Genomic DNA, 6,472 nt, shown 5'->3' with positions numbered 1-6,472 from the left:
TTGTCTTCTCTCTCCTCACTTTTTATCCTTTTTCCAACTTTTATCATTTTTTTTAACTTTTATCCTTTTTTCAACCAGTGACACATCATTTCCTCCCTCAAATTCCCTTCCCTATCACTCCTACAAAAATAATCACTCTTTCACTACCTACAAAAATAAATAAATATTTTGATTGGTGATTATCACCCTTTCACAACATTCTCTGTATACTACTAACAAAAATATATAAATAAATAAGGTAACGACAAAAAAAATTAATTATATATTAGTCGGTTATAAGAGCATCCGCAGCGCACAAGACCTCTGCCCTCTTATTTTGTCAAATCTATATTCCACCTCATCAGAAAGCGGGTACATATTGTACTTGGGCAAAACACTCCAATGCTTCTGCCCGCCCTCTTATCTAAATAATATTCAAAGTTGTTTTAAATAAATAACTAATTTATACTATTATAACTAATATTTCTATATTATAGGAAAATTTAAGAATTTAAACTTTAAAACGTGTTAATATAATGAATAAAAAAAATATTAATTTATTTAAAATATTAATTTATTAATTAAATATATAAGTAATTTAATTTAAAATATTTTTATAATTTAAAATATATTATAATATTTTTAAAACATTATAAGAATAAATTTGAAAATATATAACTAATATTCTTATATTATAGGAAAATTTGAGAATATATAACTAATATTTCTATATTATAATAAAATATAAAATATTTTTATAATTTAAAATATATTATAATATTATTATAATTTAATATATAATTAATATTATTATAATTTAATATATAATTAATATTCCTATTTTATAGTAAACTTTAGAATATATATTTATTTAATGTTATTATAATGTTACTTAAAAATAGTAGAAAAAAATATTATAATTAAATATATAACTAATATTCCTATATTATTTAATATATTATATTATATAATCATGAAAAAGTCAGAAGAGGGCATGACCGGCTTAGAGGGCACTGCCCTCTTTTTCCTTATATCTACAATGCAAAAAATGAAAAAAATCAATGACCTGCCCTTTTCCACACTGTGCGGGCACAGGTCATGCGTTGGAGATGCTCTAAGAGCATCAGCAGTGCACAAGACCTATGCCCTCTTATTTTGTGAAATCAATATTCCACATCAGCAGAAAGCGGGCACACATTGTATTTGGCCAAAACACTCCAATGCTTCCGCCCGCCCTCTTATCTAAATAATAAATTTTATTTATACTATTTTAAATAAATAACTAATTTATAATATAGGAATATTATAACTAATATTCCTATATTATAGGAAAATTTGAGATTTTAAACTTAATATAATTAATAAAAAATATATTAATTTATTTAAAATATATATTTATTAATTAAATATATAAGTAATATTCCTGTATTATATATATACCCTCAAAATTTATATTTTTATAATTTAAAATATATTATAATATTTTTATAATTAAATATATAATTAATATTATTATAATTTAATATATAATTAATATTCCTATGTTATAGTAAAACTTTAGAATATATATTTATTTAACGTTATTATAATGTTTAAAAATAAAAAATACTATGAAAAAATATTATAATTAAATATATAACTAATTGTCATATATTATATAATATATTATATTATATAATTATGAAAAAGTCAGAAGAGAACATGACTGGCATAGAGGGCACTGCCCTCTTTTTGCTTTTATCTACAATGCAAAAATGGAAAAAACCAATGACCTGCCCTTTTTCACGCTGTGGCACAGGTCATGTCATGCGCTGGAGATGCTCTAAGAGCATCAGAAGCAAGACCTCTGCCCTCTTATTTTGTCAAATCTATATTCCACCTCAACAGGGCACACATTGTACTTGGCCACCTGCCCTCTTATCTAAATAATTTAAAATTAAATTTTATTTATACTATTTTAAATAAATAACTAATTTATACTATTATAAATAAATAACTAATTTATACTATTATAAAATATAAAATATTTTTATAATTTAAAATATATTATAATATTATTATAATTTAATATATAATTAATATTCGTATATTAAAGTAAAATTTTAGAATATATATTTATTTAATGTTACTTAAAAATAAGAAAAAATATTATAATTAAATATATAACTAATATTCCTATATTATATTATAGAGTATATTATATTATATAATTATGAAAATGTCAGAGGGCATGGGCCTGTGCCCGCATCGGACAGCGTGAAAAGGGCAGGTCATTGCTTTTTTTCATTTTTTGCATTGTAGATAAAAGCAAAAAGAGGGCAATGCCTCTATGCCGGTCATGCCCTCCTTTGACATTTTCATAATAATATAATATAAGAATATTAGTTATATTTAATTATAATATTTTTTCTTACTATTTTTAAGTAACATTATAATAACATTAAATAAATATATATTCTAAAATTTTACTATAATATAGGAATATTAATTATATATTAAATTATAATAATATTATAATATATTTTAAATTATAAAAATATTTTATGATGGAATATTTTATTTATGTACGTTATTTTCAGTTTTTATGATGGAATATTTAAAATTTTATGTATTTTATTTTATTTGCATTATTCTTTTAATATTTTTAATATTATAATATATTTTAAATTATAAAAATATTTCATATTTTCTATTAATTACATTAACATGTTTTAAGGGTGAAATTCTCAAAAATTTTCTATAATATAGGAATATTATTTATATATTTAATTAATAAATATATATTTTAAATAAATTAATATATTTTTTTTTATTAATTATATTAACACGTTTTTTTAAGGGTTTAAATTCTCAAATTTTACTATAATATAGTAATATTAGTTATAATAAGATAAATTAGTTATTTATTTAAAATAGTATAAATAAAATTCACATTTAAGTTATCTAGATAGAAGGGCGGGCGGAAGCATTGGAGTGTTTTGACCAAGTACAACATGTGCCCGTTTTATGCTGAGGTGGAACATTAATTTGACAAAATAAAAGGGCAGAGGTCTTGTGTATCTTAACTCCTCTGTCATTAACAATATAATTAAAATATTCACTTATTACACTAAAATATAATTTATACTAAGTCATATATACATTGATTTATTATTTTTTTTGGTTTAGACAAAAATATATATATATATATATATATATATATATATAAATAAAAGATAACGACAAAATATATAAATAAATAAGAAAATAATAAAAAAATAAACATTTTGAATTATGTGTTAGTAGGTGACCTTCTCAATAATTCTCTGCATATTAACGACAAAATATATAAATAAATAAGCTAAACAATTTATAAATAAACAATCTAACTACAAAAAAACATTTTAAATTATGTGTTAGTAGGTCATAATCACCCTTTCGCAATATTCTTACGAAAAAAATATATTTTGAATGATGTATTAGTGGGTCATAATCACCTTCTCTATCATTGACAATATGAATTAAAATATTCACTCATTACACTAAAATATAATTTATACTTAAAATAATACTTAAAATAATACTTAATTTAAAATAGAGTCATAACTCTCTCAATAAATTACTTAAATAATTATTTATTTAATTTATTCATTCTTCTATTATTTCTATAAAAAATATAATGTAATATATATTTTTTTTAAAATACATATATTTATATATGTTGTTAGTTGATTTATTAATTTTCCAATGTTATTACTCTAAAAATATATATAAATAGAAAAGTCAACGACAAACTATATAAATAAATAAGCTAAAATGTGTATATAAATAAACAAGCTGACTAAAAAATATATGAATAAATAAGCAAATGAACAAAATAAATAAATATTTTAAATTATGGGTTTGTTCGGTCATAATATATTAATAAATAAGCTAATGAAAAAAATAAATAAATATTTTAAATTATTCATTCACCTATCATTTATCTAAAAAAATATAATATAATATATATTTTTTAAAATATATATATTTATATATTTTTGTTAGTTAATTTATTCATATTTTTTTTTTGCTTTAGACAAAAAAAAAAATATGTATATATATATAAATAAATAAATAAAAGATAACGACAAAATATATAAATAAACAAGCTAACGACAAAATATAAAAATAAATAAGATAACAATAAAAAATAAACATTTTGAATTATGTGTTAGTAGTTCACCTTCTCAATAATTCTCTGCATATTAATGACAAAATATATAAATAAATAAGCAAACAACAAAACATAAATAAATATTTTAAATTATATGTTATTCAGTCATAATTACCTTCCACAAAATTCTCAATGTATCTTTATTATTGATAATGTAAATTAAAATATTCACTCATTACACTATAATAGAATTTATATATATTATTGATAATGTAAATTAAAATATTCACTCATTACACTAGAATAGAATTTATATATAAAATAATATTTAATTCAAAAGTAGAACTATACTCTATATTCAATAAATTACTTAAATAATTATTTATTTAATTTATTTATTCTCCTATTATTTCTCTAAAAAAAAATAATATAATATATATATTTATATATTTTGTTAGTTGATTTATTAAATTTTCTAAATAACTATATAAATAGTTAAGTTATAATTACCCTTTGTCAACATTTTCTAAATAACTTTAGCTCATCTATTATTAAAACAATGTGAATTAAAATTTCATACATTACACTTAAATATAATTTATACTAAAAATAATATTTGATTCAAAACATAATCGCTCTCCTTAAAAAATTACTTAAAAAATATTTATTTAATTTATTCATTCACATATTTATATATTTTGTTAACTGATTTATTAATTTTAGTTTTTATTACTTTAGAAAATATATAAATAGATAAGCTAGATAAAAGAAATAAATATTTTGAATTATGTGTTAGTAGTTCATAATCACCTCCCACAACATATTATGTCTATCTTTAACTAATCTATCATTGACTTGTGCATTAAAATATTCACTCATTACATTAAAATATAATTTAGACTAAAAATAATATTTTATTCAAAGTAGAGTCATACTCCAACAAATCACTTAAATAATTATTTATTTCATTTATTCGTTCTCCTATTATTTCTCTCAAAAATATAATATAATATATATATATATATATTTTTAAAATATATATATTTATATATTTTGTTAAATTTATTAATTTTCCATTATTATTATTTAAAAAATATATAAATATATAAGTTAACTACAAAATATATAAATAAATAAGCTAACGACAAAAAAAACATTTTAAATTATGTGTTAGTAGGTCGACTATAAAAAAATATATTTTGAATGATGTATCACCTTCTCTATCATTGACAATATGAATTAAAATATTCACTCATTACACTAAAATATAATTTTTACTTAAAATAATACTTAATTTAAAATAGAGTCATACTCTATGCTCAATAAATTACTTAAATAATTATTTATTTAATATATTCATTCTCCTGTTATTTCTATAAAAAAATATAATATAATATATATTTTAAAAAAATATATATATTTATATAGGTTGTTAGTTGATTTATTAATTTTCCCAAATAAATAAGCTAAAATGAGTATATAAATAAACAAGCTAACTAAAAAATATATGAATAAATAAACTAATGAACAAAATAAATAAATGTTTTAAATTATGGGTTTGTTCGGTCATAATCACTCTTCCACAACATTCTCTTCATATCTTTTGTTCCTTTATCATTAATACAACTAACATGAATTTCGTGCATTTCGTGCAAATGCACGGATAAGAATATATATAAAAAATTATATATTTATAAATATTTTAGATAAAATTAATTTTCATCTTAAACTTAATATTAACATATATTTTATCCTTTCGGCACCCACTTAACCCCTTAATTGACCATAATCTTTGTGACTTACACTTTTTTATAAGCATTTTTTAAACCACCCACCAATTTTAGTCGATCTCAATTAATGACATATCTCTTATATCTCGTCAAACTCAACCACTAACCCTCCAATTGACCATCATCTTGTGACTCACACTTTTTCATATGACTTTTTATCCCCTCGTCAAACCACCCATTGACCTTAATCTTGTGACTCACACTTTTTAATATGACTTGATCCCTCGACAAACCACTCACCAATCTTAGTCAACCTTTCTTTTACTTTCACTTTAACAAATCAACAACAAATCCCCCAATTGATCACACACCTCTTATCCAACGCAAAACCAACCACTAACCACCACCCGACATTCACCTCGTGACCTCACACTTTCAAATGCTCGTCAAACCAACCATTAATTTCAAACTCACACTCGACAAACCACCCACCATCCGACCTCCATCCACTAACCTTCCAATTGACCCTCATCTTATGACTTACACTTTTTCATATGTCACTCTATCCCCTCGGCAAACCACCCACTGAACTTAACCTTGTGACTCACACTTTTTCATATGCCTCTAT

Source organism: Impatiens glandulifera, chromosome 5 (genome assembly GCF_907164915.1).
Source record: "Impatiens glandulifera chromosome 5, dImpGla2.1, whole genome shotgun sequence".
Classification (NCBI taxonomy): Eukaryota; Viridiplantae; Streptophyta; class Magnoliopsida; order Ericales; family Balsaminaceae; genus Impatiens; species Impatiens glandulifera.
Note: the sequence above shows the minus strand (reverse complement) of the source record.